Raw genomic sequence first — 18,997 nt, forward strand, 5'->3', positions numbered from 1 at the left:
TTGCGTCCATTCAAACTTGAGCCTGAATCTGCTTTTCCCACGGGTGTTATTATTAGCATTACCCCTAGCATTAATCCTTCCTACATTGTGTTAGTATCATTCCTTACTTTCTAAAGTGTTCTTACCACTTTTGTCCCATGTTGATCTTCAAAATAATTCATTGGGAATGCAGATAAAGTATAATTATAGACATTTACCGCATGTACATATTCAAATAGGGGTTAAATGACTCTTTCAAGGACAGTCAAATAAATGATCATGCAGATGAAACCCACATATCCAGTGCTCATTCCATTCATGCAGCTTTGGTCTTTTCCTTAAAATCCACATGAATATTGGCGATTATTATTGATTCCTTACTTCCGAGCTAGTGAACTATTGTAACTGCTGCCTGTCTATCCGAACAGCTGAGTTTGAGAGAGGACTCTCAGGTCCGTGCATCCTGGCACGGTTGATACAGTGGACGTGAAGATGTGTTCAGCACAAGCACGGTTCACAGTTCTCTCTCACTCTCCAGGGCAAAGTGAGCTGAACCTACCTCAGATTCCGCGAAGAGCAGACTGGCTCCATGCCCGGCCCCCTTCCCCAGGACCGCGTCCGCGCCCTCTCACGCTGCGGGCAGCCCGCCCCGTCGGGCTCCGAGCTTGCCGAGGGGCCGGATGGCGCGTGTGCGATCCTGGCGCGCCCTCCCAGCGCAGTCCCTCTGCCATCGGGCAGGGCCGGCAAACCGCGCAAGGGTGGACAGAGAAGTGGGCGGATGGACGGACAGCTGCAGAGGAAGTGGCAGCCGGACGGTGCCTTGCAGGGGAAGAAGCAGAGTGAGAAGCCGCCAGTCTTACTCGGATAGCGTTCCCTGCTTCTCCTGAGAGACGGTGGAAGGGAGCAGCAGGCAAGGGCGAGATGGGTTTTCAGTTCAGAGGGGAGTCTTCCTCCCTGGCCACCGAGGGGGTGGGAATCGTCAGCGACCGTCTCTCTCCTAGTCTGTGTCTCCGTCGCCCCGCGTCTGTCTCTTGGTCTCTCCGTGACTGTCTCTGTGTGTCTGTCTCCCTGTCTCCATCTTCCTTTCTGTCTCACACACCCATAAAGAAGGCAAAAAGGACACAGGTATTCATCTCTAAAACGGTCAGTAATTGTAGTGTTGGATCACAGAAGACCGACCATGATCTCTTAAGATGTGAGGTGGGCCAGTCTGGCACCATTGTAGGAATATCTTCTTCCCCCGTGAAGGTAAAACTAGGGGAAAAACACAAGAAAACAAGTGCTTTCAGAGCACAAAGTTGTTTCCTAAAAACCACGTACTTGATTCACAACAGTGGCTGAAACGGGCCGGTCCTTGCCAGAGCGCGAGCCTGGGGGGCCCCCAGAAGCACCTCAGAACATGCTGGGGTGGGGGGTGGGGAATCTCCTCTGTTCATTTAAGACCATTTGTTCCATGGTGCCCTGGAGATCTTATCCCCCAGTGTTTAGAGAGCTGACATTTTTTAAAAGGCTGTTTATTGAAGGCTTTTTTTCCTATTTTTACAAACAGCATTTTTTTGGGAGGCAAAATACTTAGAGCCCTGACTTTATAAACAACTTTATTAAACACCCTTTTGTTACCGAAAGGAGAGGTGGTGGGTCCAGCTGCTTGGCACTCAAAAGCTAGGCGGGTGGAAAGGAAACTTGGCTTTATTCCAGATGCTGGCAAGTGGTGGGGAAGGTGGCGGACACCCGTCCAAAGGCTGATCCCGCACCCTGGGCCCCCGGACCAGCTGGGGATGAGAGCCTTTACAGACAGAGTCGGGGGAAGGTTACATGCAGAAAGAGCGCCGTCATCTCCCACAGTCATCTCCAAAGCTGGTTATCAGTGGCGGGGGCTAGCGTCATCTGCGTTGTCTGCGGTGCGTCATTGGCCGGACTAGCGTCATCTGCGTTGTCGGCGGTGCGTCAGTGGCCGGACTAGCGTCATCTGCGTTGTCTGCGGTGCGTCATTGGCCGGACTAGCGTCATCTGCGTTGTCGGCGGTGCGTCAGTGGCCGGACTAGCGTCATCTGCGTTGTCTGCGGTGCGCCAGCGGCCGGACTAGCGTCATCTGCGTTGTCTGCGGTGCGTCAGCGGCCGGACTAGCGTCATCTGCGTTGTCTGCCGTGTGTCAGCGGCCGGACTAGCGTCAGCTGCGTTGTCTGCCGTGTGTCAGCGGCCGGACTAGCGTCAGCTGCGTTGTCGGCGGTGCGTCAGCGGCCGGACTAGCGTCATCTGCGTTGTCTGCGGTGCGTCAGCGGCCGGACTAGCGTCATCTGCGTTGTCTGCGGTGCGCCAGCGGCCGGACTAGCGTCATCTGCGTTGTCTGCGGTGCGTCAGCGGCCGGACTAGCGTCATCTGCGCTGTCTGCGGTGCGTCAGCGGCCGGACTAGCGTCATCTGCGTTGTCTGCGGTGCGGGCAGTGTTCAGTTCCGGGTGCAGTTGTTCCCATTTCTTTGCCGTCAGTTCTCAGAACTGTGGCGGCTCAAGTGCTGGGTACAGTCTGCTCATCCAGCACTTCACTTCTACCTGGGGTTTCCGTGTCTGTAAGAGCTCACAGGAGGTGGCTCAGAATGTTATCTACAGCCCTTGAGAAAGAACTAAAAGTCCTTGACTATGCGTGATGACTACATTATCATTATTTGGTCTACTTTGCTTTCCTGTTTCCACATTTCTCCTTTCTCTGATTAAACTTATTCTTTGACCAAAGTTTCCCACAGGCGGAAGGCAGGTAGAGGATGTGGGGTTGGGGGCAGGGACCATATTCACTTTTACGGAATACGGAGGCCAGAGAGCTGACGTGGAATCACCGCCTAAACCTCGTCTGAGAGTTAGAAGCGTCCTCTGAGCAGTTTCCTCGAAGGACACAGTCCTTTGTCCAGTGTTCCACAGCTGTCTCCTCCCCGCTCTCTCGTCCCACCGTCTATGCTCCATGAAGATGGTCCCTCCACAAATCCAGGAGCCTCTGTCTGGGAGGAAAGGGCCCGGCTGCCCAGACACAGAACCGCCCGCTCTTGCATTGCCCCGTGTCAGGAAGGGTGGAGCCCGCAGCGTCTCTGAGACCCTGTGCTCCGCGTGGGAGTGTCTGTACTTGACGAACAGCTTGCCAACTGGAGACCATCTCGTCCACTCCAAATCGCCGTTCTCTCAAGTGCTTGACTTGCTGGCATCCCGGTTTGACCTCAAAGCATGGGTTCCTCTTAACTAATTTTGAAGATGAGACTCTAATCTTTATCTTGAGATCATTTTTGTGGTCTTGTGGTACAACAGGAAAATGCTATTATCTTTCAGATTCCACTTTAAGGTAAATTGTTCAGAAATATGGTTATGTGTGGAGCTTCCCTGGTGGCTCAGTCGGTAAAGAGTCTGCCTGCAATGCAGGAGACCCAGGTTCGATCCCTGGGTTGGGAAGATCCCCTGGAGAAGGAAGTGGCAGCTCACTCCAGTATTCTTGGTGGGAAATCCTGTGGACAGAGAAGCCTGGCGGGGCTGCAGTCCACGGCGTCTCAAGAGTCGGACATGACTCGGCCACCGAACCACCAGCACCCTGTTTAGGTGTGGAGCAAGCAGTGCGTTCCGTTTATGTCTGTTGAGGACACAGAGCTCACACTCCAGCATTTCAGGGGCTGTGCAAGTACCCAGGAATGTTGTTCGCTCCCTTCCTGGACTCATCCCGGGAAGCAGGCAGGACTGCCTGGGCAGCGGCGGGAGGCCGGCCGGGCGGTGCCAGTCCCTGTGGCTGCCCTGCCTGCTCGTGGCTCCGCTCAGTGTGGGTCTGTGTTTGCTCGTCCGTGCCGGGAGGGCGCTTTTGTACACGAACTTTCGAACGTTCTAGCCGCAGGACTCTCCTTTCTGTTGATGACCCAGGAAGCTCTTGCTATCAGGCTGGAGTGGGCTGCTTTGGTCAGCATTAGGCATACTCATGGGATTTCCCACTCACCCCTCCACACCAAGGGGGCATCAGAGCTCACAGGTGAGGCCACTGGACCCAGTGCCTTCTCAGATCCTTCCAAGTGCAAGCATTCTCTGACGCTAATCTCTTGATAGGAAATTAAGCCTCTAAGAAGACACTGGCCGTCATCTCCCCAACACTTGGCATCATCAGACTTTTCAAGACTCTGTCAAGAGCTGGGGGAATAGGATCTCATCTTTGCGTATCTGTGATAAATAATTGTTAACGATCTCTCCATACATGGATGTGTTTCCTCTTTGTCAAAATGCTTATTAATGCTTTCTGCCCAATCTCTCATTGCACTGAGTGTGCTTTTCTTATTTATTTTTAGGTCTTTACATATTCTTTATGCAAATCAAGAATATGTCTTCCCTGAGTTTGTAATTTGACTTTCCACTGTCTTTAAGGTGTCTTTTATAGGAAGTTTTTAATTTAATATTGTCAAGTTCATCCATCTTTTCTTTTATTGCCAGTGCTTTTGTGTCTTACTTTTTTTTCTTACTTTTCCAAGATCTAAGAATATATTAATCTACATTTTTAAGATGAGTTTTGAGGTTTTAATATTTAACTCCTCACTCCACTTTGAGTTTACTTTGTAGAAGATATAAGAATCCAACTTTATTTTTTGCCATCAGATGATCATTTTTTTTATCCCTTTTGTTGGGGAGTGTCTCTTTTTTCTCTTTTGACAAGGCTTCTCCACCCCGAAGTCCTCCCATGTAACAGGTGCTGACCTGTTTACAGACTCTACCCTATTTCATAGGTTGATTTGCCAAGACACAGCATTATCCCCTGGGCTTGATTGCTACAGGTTCAGAACCGATGTCTAGTTAGCAACCTGCCCCTCTCTGATAGTCTTCTTCACAAGACATCCCTGACCCGTGGCTGTTCCATATAAAAATATCAAGCTTCTTGCACCACCTGTTTGGTATTTTGGTTGAAAGTGCGCGATCGTGAGTCTGAGGAGACCTCAGACTGACCTCATGACAGTGTGGTTTGTCCCTCCGCTGACTCAGATCTCCTTTGACGTGTCTCGGTTAAGCGTTCTCGTCTTCCCTGCAGAGGGCCTGCACTTATTTTGTTAAACGTATGGGCTGCTTTATATCCTCTAATACTGATCTGAACGCTGTCCTGAATGACGTTCCTGTAAACGACACAGTCTGTGCAGCCGCCTCACCGTGCCCTGGTTCCGCGTCTGTCAGTCCTTCTGAAGACGAGGCAGAGAAAGTGGGAGCAGACTCCGGCGGCTCCTTCTCCCCCTGTCCTCCCACACTGAGGGCCGCTCTCACCGCAGACGAGACCACCCCACGCAGGCCCCTTCTGAACGCCCCCACCCAGCTGTCGTCGTTTCTGGGTGCCGTCCCTAGAGTGCTCCTGGAACTGGTCTTGCTTTTAGACTCAGTGGCCTTCCCAGTTCAGCACTTGGGTAAAAACGAGAGCCAGGCATGGCTTAACTTCACGCGTAGAGAACATTTATGGACAGCACCATTGATGTTTATGGCGGAGTCTTCTCCAGGATCCGTCTGCGGACGGGATCTCCATCCTGCCCCAGGGCTCGTGCGGCTCCTGAGTCAATATTTACGAACCACTGAGAGCATACTTGGGGCAGAGCACACAGGCTGTGCGCCTCTCTGCTGTCTTGATCGTCACCTGACTCTGTACTAACCCCCTCTGACCACGAAAACCCAGCTTAGTGAGATGAATAGGACGTGGCTCTAACCCCAGGACGAGGCATGATTTTTCTGTTACGTGAAAAAATGTAAAGGTGTTTCGGTTCTTTAAAAACTCTAGACTTTAGAAACTATTTGGGGAGTTGAAAGGAGGTTTTGGGGATAAAGTGACAGCTGAGCTGGGCCTCACTGAGTGAGTAGAATTTAAGCTAGTGAATTTAAGGGCAAGTAGATGGATTTACAGGACTGAGCTGGCCTGGGAAATGGCATGAGGCAAGACGGCAGGAAAACAAACAGTTTGCAAAGAATACAGCGTTCCCTCAGAACGTGGGAACACCAGTTCTCTTGCTGTGCTTTGGTGCCGAATATCTTCTTTCTGTTGTAACTTCCAACTAGGGTTCTAGATTGTGTGAGTGTGTGTGTGTGTAAAAGATAAAATTTAACAAACCTTAGCAAATTATTAGGGTCTAGAAGAAGCAGAAATTTTAAGTTCATTAGGAAACAGTGCCACCTGATCCAATGAGGTAAATAAACACAGGGTCAGGTTGGCACAGACACAGCAGAGACAGGCTTCTCCAGAATGATGGAGGAGAGAGGTGCCCACTGCTAAGCCAAGGGGCACCTTTCTCTTCCTTTATGGAAAAGTGCAGAAAGACTCACAAGGTCACTGCTGCTACTGCTGCTAAGTCGCTTCAGTTGTGTCCGACTCTGTGCAACCCCATAGACGGCAGCCCACCAGGCTCCCCCATCCCTGGGATTTTCCAGGCAAGAACACTGGAGTGGGTTGCCATTTCCTTCTCCAATGCATGAAGTGAAAAGTGAAAGTGAAGTCGCTCAGTCGTGTCCGACTCTTAGCGACCCCATGGACTGCAGCCTACTAGGCTCCTCCACCCATGGGATTTTCCAGGCAAGAGTACTGGAGGGGGTTGCCATTGCCTTCTCCGCACACAGTACAGATGTTGGTAAATTCAAGCTGGTGGAAGGTGGTTAAAACCCAGGCCGCCTGGATGAAGGTTAAGATGTGAAGACAGTCTGAGGCAGGCAATCAAACCCCATCCGATGGCAGCTGCTTTAGGAAGGGCTGCCTCACTGAAGGACCGATGCAGGCTGACAGGACGTGAGATGTCAGACAGAGACAGACATATACTGCACGACCTCACCTGAACGTGGAATCTAGAAATACAGCAAACGAGTGAACATAGCAAAAAGAGCAGACTCACAGATACAGGGCTTCCCAGGTGGCGCTAGTGGTGAAGAATCCGCCTCCCAGCGCAGGAAACACAAGAGATGCAGGTTCGATCCCTGGGTCAGGAAGATCCCCTGGAGGAGGAAACGGCAGCCCACTCCAGGGTTCATGCCTGGAGAATCCCGTGAATGGAGGAGCCTGCTGGGCTACAGTCCACGGGGTCGCAAAGGGTCGGACACGACTGAGCTGGCTTAGCACAGATACAGAGAACAAGCCGGTGGCGACCAACGAGCTAAGCGGGGCTGACGGGTGGGGGTGGGGAGGCCCAAACCGCCGAGTGCGAACATCGAACATTGGGGAGCCGCGCGGGTGAGGAGCGCAGCCAGGGGTTTGTGGGTGTGGTTGGAAAGCAGTCTTTAGAGTGCGCGAATTGTTTTAATTCAAAAAATGTATACACAAAAATAAATAAATAAAATATTTACCTGAAAATACACACTCAGCAAGGTGGCAGTGACAACCAGTGTTATGGTTCACACTGAAGCTCTACGTTTTAGCTTTGGATATATTTGTGGCTTTGTACACGTGTAACTCTGAATTTTAGGATCATAAGTGGTTCTTGTTAACCTTTGATTTGAATCTTATAGCTCTCTACAATTTGATGGGTTTTGAGAAATGTATCAGTTTTATAATTTTGATTATTACAGCCAACAGTCAAATATTTCAATCTAAAACTATCTGACATAGTGAAAGAAAATGGGGGAAATTATTCAACTGAAAAAGTTTACTTTTCAAGACGCTTCTCTAAAATGTACTTATTTTACTATAAAGAAATAGACGTGTCTTGTTCACCTGGACCCTCTTAGATATTTTAAGTGCTCCATTATCTTGTCAATAGTTTCACCTCAAAAGCTTTAAGGTTATCAAAAACTGAGATTACATCTATCATTCAAGATTTCACAGATTATCAGGTTGGAAAAGAGTTGAAAAGTCAACCTCCTGATATGTCCGGGTCCACCTGGACATATTTAATCACCCCATGGCTGTGACATCAATGATCTCTTCAGCATCCCCATTGTGCTTTTTATAATAGTAATATTCTTATTATTAAAAAAGAGGAAAGCACTTGTGTGCTTTAACTTAAAAAGTTAAAGCTGAGTTTGCACATGGTTGGTCCCAACTACAAATCTTTGAGCAGAAATTGGCAACTGTAGCTATGATTGTGCAATAAATACATATGTGGAAGGTTTGCCCAAAAATGAAATAAACCTCAATGGGAGTTGATGGGGGAACATCATCACTACAGTACAGATACATCCATGGGACTTGAATTTTAAAATGTCAACTAAATGGAACTGGTGGGGGAGTGGCTGCGACCCGTTTGCAAATCACTAAAATTGGGCAAAAAGCCGGCGGTGCGCTCCGTCTGTAAGCGTCTGTGGGGGAAGGGTCCGCCCTGGCGGCCAGCGGCGCCCCTCCGCCCGTTCACACCCTCGCAGTCCCTTCACCCCACGAGGATGCGCAGACCCGCCACCCGCAGGGGTCCCCGCTTCTCCAGGGGCATCAAAGCCCTGCGGAGGAAGCAGCAGGACTCGGAGAGGTCTGGGTGGAGGAACTGCGGGGGCAAATTCCAGCTCGGCCCCGACTGGACCGCCCCACAGAGCTCCTCCCACCCAGCTCCCCAAAGAGCCCTCAGTTTCCCCCATAAACTGGAAACGTCGGTCTTTGCCAGAAGCCCTCCATTCACCGTGGAGACCGTGCCCTGGGCAGTGAGCCTGAGTCACCTGTGAAACAGACCCTATTTCCCAGGACCGCTGCTGAAATTAAACCTGTTCTCTTCCCCACGCACCTCAATTCACATTTTTGGGAAAAGTCATTAAACTTATCCCACAAGCCTGTGCCATTCCTCTGTCCCAGCTTCCTGTTCAAAATCCATGTGCTTGAGTCATCAGTCCCACCTGAGGCAGACGCCCTGTTGTGATCACGCCGTGGGCTCCCACTAACCATCACCAGAGCCCCAGGAGGCCAGAAAACTGGGCCTTGCGGGGCACGGTCGCCTGTCCGGGGTCAGTGTGTCTGGGGTCCCGCTGTGTCTGGGGTCCCCGTGTGTCCAGGGTCACAGTGTATCCGGGATCACTGTTTCTGGGATCCCAGTGTGTCTGGGTTGTGGCTCCGATAGCATGCCATCCATCTTATCCTGACTCCCTCCAACCCCAGCCTTTCCATGAGCTTTCTCTCCTTGGGCTCCCCGAGACACAGACCTGGGAGGGCTCCATCGCTTCCCACGGGATGCACAGCTCCATCCGTGCTCCCAGGAGGGAGGTGGGGCAGTGCTCCAGAGGGCGGCCAGACGCAAGGGCAGTAAGCCCACATGAAACCAGAAAGTCAGCCAGCAAGGCCGAGGCTGTGGTTCATTGGGGAAGCGTGTGCTTTCCCTCAACCCCGACGCTGAGGACGAGGAGGGACCTGGGCATTACTTCTGAACCCCCTCTAAAGTGGGGCAGACAGTCAGGTCAGTGGCAGGGAGGACACGGCCAAGATCCTCAGGAGGAGGAGGGCAATGGAGGGACATGTTCCAGCATCCTAGGGAGAGTTGCTCCATCTAGATTCTTCACTCAGATAATTATTGTGGAAATAGGGAAAAAGAAAAAAGACTTCCCAGTGTCTTTCTTGGGGCGCGATGGAGGGAACGCAGAATTGCGGCTCTGAGTCTAGGCTCAGGAACCCGACAAGCAACCGCACGGCAGCAGGTGAAGACAGAGCATGCTGGGTGCTGCCGTGCGAGACCCCAGAACAGAGTGGGGAACATGGGAGCCTGGGGGTCTGTAGCAGGTGAAGACAGAGCGTGCTGGGTGCTGCTGCATGAGACCCCAGAGAAGAGCAGGGACACGGGAGCCTGGGGGTCTGCGGGAGGTGAAGACAGAGCGTTCTGGGCACTGCTGCATGAGACCCCAGAGAAGAGCGGGGGACACAGGAGCCTGGGGGTCTGCAGGAGGCCACGGGGCTCGCACTGCACATACCAGCTGTTCGCTCCGCAGGGCCTGTTTTTTTCCTGTGTTCTAGAGACACAAATGTAAGTGAGCCACAGTCCCATCAGGGAGGAAGCCTCCCGTCACTCCTGAAGGGGAGGCTTGTGGAGAGAAAGGCCTTGACACCAAAAGGCAGAACTGATACGGAAAGCTGGCAGATGTGGGCCTGGAAGGTGTGGAAAGAGGACATTAGGAGGGAAGAGAGAAGGGACTGGAAAAAAGCTGGTGTGTGATGGAAAAGAGATGCAATCAAGAGGAAATCACTGTGGACTAATCATCTGGGCAACAGACAATTGAAACAAAATGAAAGAATTTTACTCGTTGGTCTCAAAACCAGAGACATTACTTTGTCAATAAAGATCCATCTAGTCAACACTATGGTTTTTCCAGTGGTCATGTATGGATGTGAGAGTTGGACTGTGAAGAAAGCTGAGCACCAAAGAATTGATGCTTTTGAACTGTGGTGTCAGAGAAGACTCTTGAGAGTCCCTTGGACTGCAAGGAGATCCAACCAGTCCATCCTAAAGGAGATCAGTCCTGGGTGTTCATTGGAGGGAATGACGCTGAAGCTGAAACTCCAGTACTTTGGCCACCTCATGTGAAGAACTGACTCACTGGAAAAGACCCTGATGTGGGCAAAGATTGAATGCAGGAGGAAAAGGGGACAACAGAGGATGAGATGGTTGGATGGCATCACTGACTCAATGGACATGAGTCTGAGTAAACTCCGGGAGTTGGTGATGGACAGGGAGGCCTGGCGTGCTGCAGTCCATGGGGTCGCAAAGAATCGGACAGGACTGAGCGACTGAACTGAACTGAACTGAACAGGCATAAATGCTTGTACTCAATACACGAATCTAGTTAGAGTCAACTCAAAATAAAGATGGGGTTCTAGATGACTATTTTCTAGGAGGAAAGGATTAAAAAAAAAAACTTGCTGTGTTGTCTCTGTGCTCCTCTCAGAACGTAGCTTTCCTGTGAAGAGATGAACAGGTGTTAGACTTTTCGTGTTCAGTAAAAGATGGCAGATTCAAGAACATTGGCTTCTGCTCTTACCTCAAATCCCACTAAAATGACAGAAGAGTCATGTGCATTAAAAAAAAGACACAGAACAGAGGGGAGCCGATGGCGACCTGTCCGAGGCTAGAGGGCAGCGACAGGTGAGGAGGGAGGTGCAGGAAGGGGGGTGGGCTCAGACCCTCCCCAGGACGCTCACACCTCCAGGACCCGCAGGTTCAGGCCCCACGGGAGGTGAGATGATGCCGCACTCTTAACCGGTGAGTTGGTTGAAAGGTTAAAAGCTGTGTAGACCCCAGAGATCTTTTCCTTCCAGCATCTCTGCTGGTTTATTTATTTATTTCCTTCCAGCATCTCCAGGTTTATTCTCTGGTGGAACAGAGCAGAGGGCTCTTGGTGGGCTGAGGCTGGACACTGTGCTGAAAGCCGGACCCAGAGGAAGGGCAGAGGCTGAGTATTCAGCCCCTCGCGATCCCCCTGATCTTCTCCCAAGCGGGTTCCTCGGGTGAGAGGTGCCTATTTATCAACTGACTGGTTCAAAACACCCTCTGTAGCTCTCACTCTGTAGCAGACACAATCCAGTGATGTGCCCCTTTTTGAAAGTTTTATAAACTCTTTATAAGCTCTTCTGTGGTGACCCCTTTACAAATGAGGAAACTGATGCAGAGAAAAAATTCCGTAACTCACCAAGAGCACTCAGGCACGCAGCGGAAGCCTGGACTCGAAGCCCATGCCGCCTGGGCACAGCGTCCACTCACCACACGCGGACCACACACCTGACACAGACGCCCCAGATCCAGGTGCATCACCCATGGCAGCGTGAGCAGGGCATCCATCCAGGACACGCCAGTGCTGCCCAGGTACGTGCTGGCAACCGCCAAGAATCCTCAGACGCCTGCGAACATCCTCTAATAGGAAGGAAACCAGAACAAGCCAACAAACAGAATGGAAAAGAGACAAAACCAAACTGGAGGAAAGAAGAGTCTTGAGAGTCCCTTGGACTGCAAGGCGATCCAACCAGGCCATCCTAAAGGAAATCAGTCCTGAATATTCACTGATGCTGAAGCTGAAACTCCAGTACTTTGGCCACCTGATGGGAAGAACTGAATCTTTGGAAAAGACCCTGATGCTGAGAAAGATTGAAGGCGGGAGGAGAAAGGGACGACAGTGGATGAGATGGTTGGATGGCATCACCGACTCAGTGGACATGAGTTTGAGCAAGCTCTGGGAGCTGGTGGTGGACAGGGAGGCCTGGTGTGCTGCAGTCCATGGGGCCCAAAGAGTCGGACGCGACTGAGCGACTGAACAACGACAGTAGTTGATGTACAATGGTGTGTTGGTTTCAGGTGTACAAGAAAGTGACCCAGTTCTGTGTGTACACACATCCACTCTTTTTCAGAGTCTTTTCCCATAAGGTTGTTACCAAGTATTGAGGAGAGTCCCCTGACCCAACCGAGGTCCTTGCTGACCATCTATTGTTGACTATTTATGTACACTAGTGTGTATATGTTATCAATAATCCCAAACTCCTGCTTTATCCCTCCCCCGCTACATTTGTACGTCTGTGCCTCCTGCTGTTCATGGTGACACTGGTCTTTGCAGCCTACGGACCACAGGAAGTCTGAGTGGAGGCTGAAGGCTCTCGGGTCCTGGGACGAGGGGAGTGCTCCACGGAACCTGGGTCTCGGCTGAGCTGGACGAGGGGGTGAGCAGGAGCTGTGGCCTGGCCCCCAGGAGGAGAGCGTGGCCAGCCTCCTCCCGCCGTCCTCCCCTCCCCACCCCTCCGCCCCACTGGAGACCGACAAACGCGCACCTCCTGAAAATGGCACGTCCCCACAAGAGCTGACCAATTCCCAAGGCTTTCAAGGCTCTCTTAGGGGTCCCTGTTACCAAAGGTGCTGAACACAGCTGTTCCAACGTCTATATTTAACACTAGCCAAGTAAAGACACTCTTGGTTCCCAGCAGAACCGTTCTTCGAGGCTCCAAATGGGCCCTGAATTGCCGGGGGTTCCGGTGGTCCCCGGAGGCCCCCAGGAGCTCAGGGCACCTCTCAGCCGCGTGGCTTGTGGGCCTGGGGCACTGCTGGTGTTTCTGTAACGCACGTGAGCGGGGAGCCACCACGAGCCGTTAGCAAAAGCACGAAGCAGAAGGGGCACTAATTTACAAATTAGCAAGGAGCAAATCTGCCTCAGAGTGGCCCACCCCGCTCTTCACATCACATTCACAGGGTCAGAGTCCTCAGACTGCTCGTCACAGTTTCTCTGATGGTCTTTTTAAAGGGTTAGAAGAAAAAATTAGAGAGAGTGAAAATTATATCAAAGTAGCTTTTTAAGCACTTTATACACATAATGAGACTAAAGGTGACCCTGTTTATGATTTGTTATATATGGAGAAGTGCTTCCAGATTCCTGCCTGGAATAGCCTCTCCTGCCTCATCCTCAGGAAACACATTTTAAAAATAACAAAAGAAAGGAGGGTGGAAGGGAAGGAAGAAACAGAGAAACTTGGTTTTCTTCTGTCCAAAATGCAAACATTTCAAAGAAAGGGTCACGTATGTCTATCTTTCATGACAAGACTGAATTTCAGTCTATCTCTTAATATATAGTCAGTCTAAAAACCAAAAACGAAGTTAGCAATCATCCTTGAATTGGAGACAAAGAATGCTCTTTATTCACTACATGACTCATCTAAAAACTAAGCAATACCTAGTCCTCTTAAATGGAGAAAGTCAAAATCTGTCCTAGGTCATGAATGTTAACAAAGGTAAAGTTAAAATGAATTTTATAATACAGCCATTTATAACGCAGTGGTCTGAAACTGAGCTTCTACTTCAGATCGCTTCTTTACTATGTACTGTTTTAAGAGGAGACAATGATGTGAGATCCTGGGAAGGGAACCCCCCACCCACATGAACCCCCTCCTCGCCACCACCCGCCGCCCCAGATGCCCCGGGGCGGTCAACCCACGGCATGCTGGGCACAGGTGTGAGCGCTGGTTCACTCTCTGCACCATTCTTTCAGCTGCGTGTGGATCATCCACGATTATCTCAAAGCAGGTAGTTTAAAAGGAAGTGGAATGAGTGCAGTTATTTCATGCAATGACAAACGCCATAAGGAAGCCCAGAGCCCCACCTGAGTGACGGTGGACGCGGGCAGCTGAGGCAGCGGGACTGAACGCCCGCAGGCGCCCGCTGTCGGTGCCGTTTGTGTTTGGCAACTAAGCTGCCCACTAAACGCTTCGGGAGCTCACCCTGGGAAGTCCTCTCAAATCACCACAAGCGGCAGGACCTCGGGGCGCGGCGCTCCGTCCGCACGCGAGTTCCCGGAAGGCCGCGTCTTCCGAGCGCACGTCCCTGAGGGGCTCCGTCGTTTCTTACACAAGGAGACGCGTTTTGTTCAAAGAACTGGCTCAGGAGCCTTCATTCTGTTTTTTGAACTTCTGCCTTAACTTCTGTTTTACATCTCAGTCATCTTAAATCAAAATAGACATGCATTTAGTCAGAAGCATCAAATACACTTCAAGGGCATTTAGCCTGTAATCCATCTGTCAATGAGTTTTTAATCTACATCCGACACATGACTAGGGGGTGAAGACCCCTCTAGGGGAGACGTGGTGTCTCCTGCTGACAGCCACCCTAACTTCTGTCTGTCTTCCAAAGGGGCACAGGGTGTCTCATGTTTGTGGGGAACCCCAGCTCCCTGTGAGCCTGAGGGAACCAGGGAAGTCTGTCACAAGGGTGGAAGAGCAGACTCAGTGCTATTTGGAGGAGCGGGTCCGAGAAAGGCTGAGAGCCGGCGGCATCTACATGGGAAGGAGAATGTTTTCTCAGCCCGCTGATGTATTTCTGAATGTGGGAGTGGAGAACAGAGCATGCGCCAAACGAAACGTTGTCCACAGATTAGGGTCTCATAGATCCTAATTGCGCTCGAGGAGAGCCTATCCTTTTCCTGACGGCCCCTCAGGGTATGCTTTGTCCTTGCAGGGTAGAACCTCACAGATTCCCTGAAAAGAAGGGGAGCCGTGGGATGCTCCCTCGGCCCTTTAGGAAATGCTTAGAGCCGTGGAGGTGACTTTCTGGGATTACCAGAAAAGCGAAATGTGTAAATTAGTTGCTGAAATGTGATTTTGAGCAACGTGTTGGCGATGTATCAGATAAAGTGGCTTTGATCATTAGTAGATCATCCTTTTCACTCATTTTTCAATCACGTAATTGTTTTGCTTTGTGTTGGCTGATTTATAAGATTTATTTAAATTTGTCTACTTTGATGTTCTTCATATGATGAGAATTAAGATGCATTTTCATAAAACCACTGCCTCGAATGCCATTCAGACCACTGGTAACCAATTTAGTAACATCTCAGAACATCTTCAGAATAACTGTGCCCACTATGCTAATATTCATCATAGAAGATTACGCACAAAGGCCTTTTAAACACTACATTTGGTTGTTGCTTTAGAGTTACAACAAATACAAATTTTTAGTGAATACTTAAGAGGTAGTACTTTCTTTCCTTTTTCATTAGCAAATAGCGTGTCCTTGTAAAGCCTTTTCTGTGGGAAGGACTGTAGCTTGTTTGCTGTCCTTTGAATGGAGAAGATGAAGAAACTAAAGACACGTCTGACGGCCTATGTCAGCAGAAGCGCTGTGTTGACACAGACACGTTGTTCTGCGTCCCAACTCGCTCCTAAATGTTTCATACGGCCTTTATGATTTTCAGACTCAATCAAAACTAGCTCTTACACTTGGTTTTAGGAGAGTGTGGTTGCAGTTTTGTGTAATCTTGACATCACAAACAGTAGTTTAGTTTTCTAAAGAGATTTTCCTATAAGGAATTACTGATGGAGAATGAGTCCCCGTGACACTGTCCCCAGGGCCCCTGGAGCGCCGTGGCATGCCCCCGGAGCGTCCCGGCGTGTCCGTGTGCCAGCTGGTTGTCATCAGCTCTCCTCCTCAAGGCGAGCCTCCCTGGTGTTTGGACCCCCAGGTAGGACCCTTCCTGCACTATGGAAATCGGCTTCACTCCTCTGCCCTCTGCTTCTTCTCTAGACCGACTGCACCTCGTGGAGGAGGAAAAAATGTAGTTCTCGAGTCCAGTCAAGAGTCTGTGTCTCTGGAACTATCCACAACATCCCGTCGGGGAAGGGTCCAGGTGGTCCACAGACGCATGGCGATCCAAGGGCCGCGTAAAGGTAAGGATCCGCACCCGACTGCAGGCTCCGCGTGCAGACGTGTGTGTACTGCCTCAACGTATACTTGAGAAAGCACAAAGTCAGGTTTGTGATGGAGGATTCTGTATTTGATCAAGGGTAGAATGTCCCTTAACCTTCATAAACTCAGTACAATGTCAGAAATTATCACTATTACTAAACAGAGATTCAAATGGTTTTGTATCCAATTACAGCATTATCTAGAAAATAATTTCACAGCCAGATTAACAGCTCTGTTCAGCCTTTGTCAGTTGTGGGGGCTTCTTTGTACAGCATGCCTGCTCAGCTGCTTCAGTTGTGTCCGACTCTGTGTGACCCCACAGACTATAACCTGCCAGGCTCCTCTGTCCATGGGATTCTCCAGGCAAGGATACTGAAGTGGGCTGCCATGCCCTCCTCCAGGGGATCTCCCCGGCCCAGGGATCAAAGCCGTGTCTCTTGGGTCTCCTGCACTGGTAGGTGGGTTCTTTCCACCAGCGCTACCTGGGAAGTCCCTTTGTACAGAGCTGCTTTACAATTAGATCTCTTTCCACCGCCAGTCCACTCAGGGACTCTGTCTTTAAGGAAGTTAGACGTGTCTTTAGTGAGGGCCTGCGTGCTCTGTCCGGGGTCATCACAGGACGCTTCAGTTAGGGATGATCAGCCTCCCTTGGTGCTGCCGTGGCCCATGAGAGTCAGGTCCTTGGAAACGCCCAGTTATGGCTAATGTTCTTCCTTAAGGGTTTTTTAAATTGTGGTGAAATACACAGAATGTAAAAGTGACCGCCTGAACCATCTCTAAGTGCACAGTTCAGCAGCATGGAGCACATCCACAGAGCTGAGCACTACCGTCTCCGCCCGTCTCCAGAACCTGTTCATCTCCCCAGATTTAAACTCTGTCTCCACTAAGCACTCACCCCTGCCTCCTCCTGGCTTCTAGAAACCACCAGCCACTTCCTGTCTCCCTGAATTGACCTGCTCTAGGGGCCCCGGACGAGCGGAACTATACAGTATCGTTACTTTGGCAGTGGTTCAGTCACTAAGTCGTGTCTGACGCTTTGCAACCCCATGGACTGCAGTCCACTAGTGACTGGTTATTTTAACAGCGTGACATTGTAGCCGGCATCAGAATCCCCTTCTTAAGACTGAATAAGATTCTGTGGCAGGCAGAGACCACATTAGCTTTATCCACTCTCTGTAAATGGATGTTTGGGTTGCTTCCACCTTTTGGTTACTAAGAATAATGACGCTATGAAGGGCTGTACAAATATTTGTTTGAATCTCTGCTTTCAGTTCTGCTCATGGATATACCCAGATGTGAAACCGTTCGATCGGATATTAATTTTTTAAGGAACTTCCCTACTGTTTTCCATCGTGGCTGCTGCATTTTACACTCTCACCATCCATGCACAAGGGTTCCAGTTTCTCCACATACTCAGCAGCACCTTGCTTTCTGTGTGGTTTTGCTTTTACCATAGCCATGTGATGGCTGTGAAGTGGTATCTTGCTGTGGTTTTGACGTACGTTTTCCTGATGATAGTAAGGCTGAGGACCCTTTCATGTACTCATTGGGCCCTTGTGTATCTTCTGTGGGTAAATGTCTGTTGAAGCTTCTTGCCTTAATCAGAAAGCTTTGTTGTTGTCACTGAGTTATAAGAGTTATTTATATATTCTGGCTATTAAGCCCTTATTGGATAAATGGTTTGCAAATGTTTTTTCCCGTTCTGTAGTTTGCCTTGGCGTTTGGTTGGCAGTGTCCTTTGACAGCGAAATGGTTTTAATTCTGACAGAGTCCAATTTATCCTTCTTTTGTTCTGTGGCTCTTGGTCTCATATCCAAGGAATCATTGCCAAGTCTAACATCATGAAGATTTTCCTATATATTTTCTGTTCAGAGCTGTATAGTCTTCGCTCCTATGTTTGGCTCTGAGTTTTGACCCAAATGGAGTGACTTTTTGTATATGGGGTAAGATAAGGGTCCAGTGTCATTCTTCTCATGTAAATACCCAGTTTCCCAACACCATTTGTTGAAAGGACTGCCCTTTCCCCTGAGTGGTCTTGCCACCCTTGTCAGGAGCCGTCTGACCGCATGTGAAGGTATATCTACGGCTGTCTGTTCTGCTCCGTTGTGCTGTCTGTGTCTTTACGCCGGTGCCATACTATTCTGGTTACTGTAAGTTTGTAGTGAGTTTTGAAATCAGGAAATACAAAACTTCCAAATTTGTTCTTCTTTTTCAAGATTGTGTTGGCTATTTGGGGGTTCCTGGAGAGTCCATATGAATTGTAGGATGGATCTTCTTCTGCAAAACAGTGACGTTGGACTTTTGATGGGGATTATTTTGAAACTATAAATTGCATGGCCAAGTTTCTTAATCAGACAGAAATAGAGGATTTCATACTTTATGGTAGTGAATTTTCCTGTCCAATTTGAACATGCAACATTACCATAAATACATGTTTTTTCAGTTAAAAAAAATAAGATTTTCTTTTCCTTTTTCTGATTCTGGTCTGGAAAACAATAAGCAATTATATAGGAATGATAAATATAAACTTTTACACAAATCTGCACTGAGAATGAAGAGACAGTTTCTGTTAAATTTCTTAAAACTCAGAATTCTGAAATCAGTAGTTCCTTAGTAGAAAACCACCAATGTCATGGAATATTCCACCTGGTCTCTTCCATCAGGGTAAGCTTTCTGGCATTCAGAAGCTGTTTATTCATAATTAGAATCTAGAAGATACAAAACTTAGGTATGATAGGGCACCACTCAAGACCACGGTCAGCGCTAACAGTGTGGAGAGGTGCGGTGCATTTGAATGTGTGATCAGTGGCCCTCCTGTGTAATTTTTGACCAACAAAACCTACCAGTGCCCGAGCCTGGCCCTGGACATCAGCACCGGGTAAGCAGTAGATTCCTCCCAAACCCTGCGAGTCTGAGTGATTACTCTTACCACTCAG

At 49.5% G+C, this 18,997-nt stretch overlaps 1 protein-coding gene and 1 non-coding gene across 18 annotated transcripts in view; both read left to right on the plus strand.

Annotated features, from left to right (window-relative positions):
- Positions 1-18,997, plus strand: part of MYT1L (myelin transcription factor 1 like) — a 396,883-nt gene that overhangs the window by 213,299 nt on the left and 164,587 nt on the right. For all 17 annotated transcript variants that reach the window (XM_061426756.1, XM_061426757.1, XM_061426755.1 and 14 more), the window contains one exon: positions 15,900-16,042. The gene's annotated coding sequence lies outside the window, so the exon portion shown is untranslated. The remainder of the gene's footprint in view (positions 1-15,899; positions 16,043-18,997) is intronic.
- TRNAC-GCA (transfer RNA cysteine (anticodon GCA)) lies at positions 3,340-3,411 on the plus strand. Its single transcript has one exon. It is a non-coding gene; the product is annotated as a tRNA-Cys (tRNA).

This window comes from Bos javanicus, chromosome 8 (genome assembly GCF_032452875.1).
Source record: "Bos javanicus breed banteng chromosome 8, ARS-OSU_banteng_1.0, whole genome shotgun sequence".
In the NCBI taxonomy this organism is placed as follows: Eukaryota; Metazoa; Chordata; class Mammalia; order Artiodactyla; family Bovidae; genus Bos; species Bos javanicus.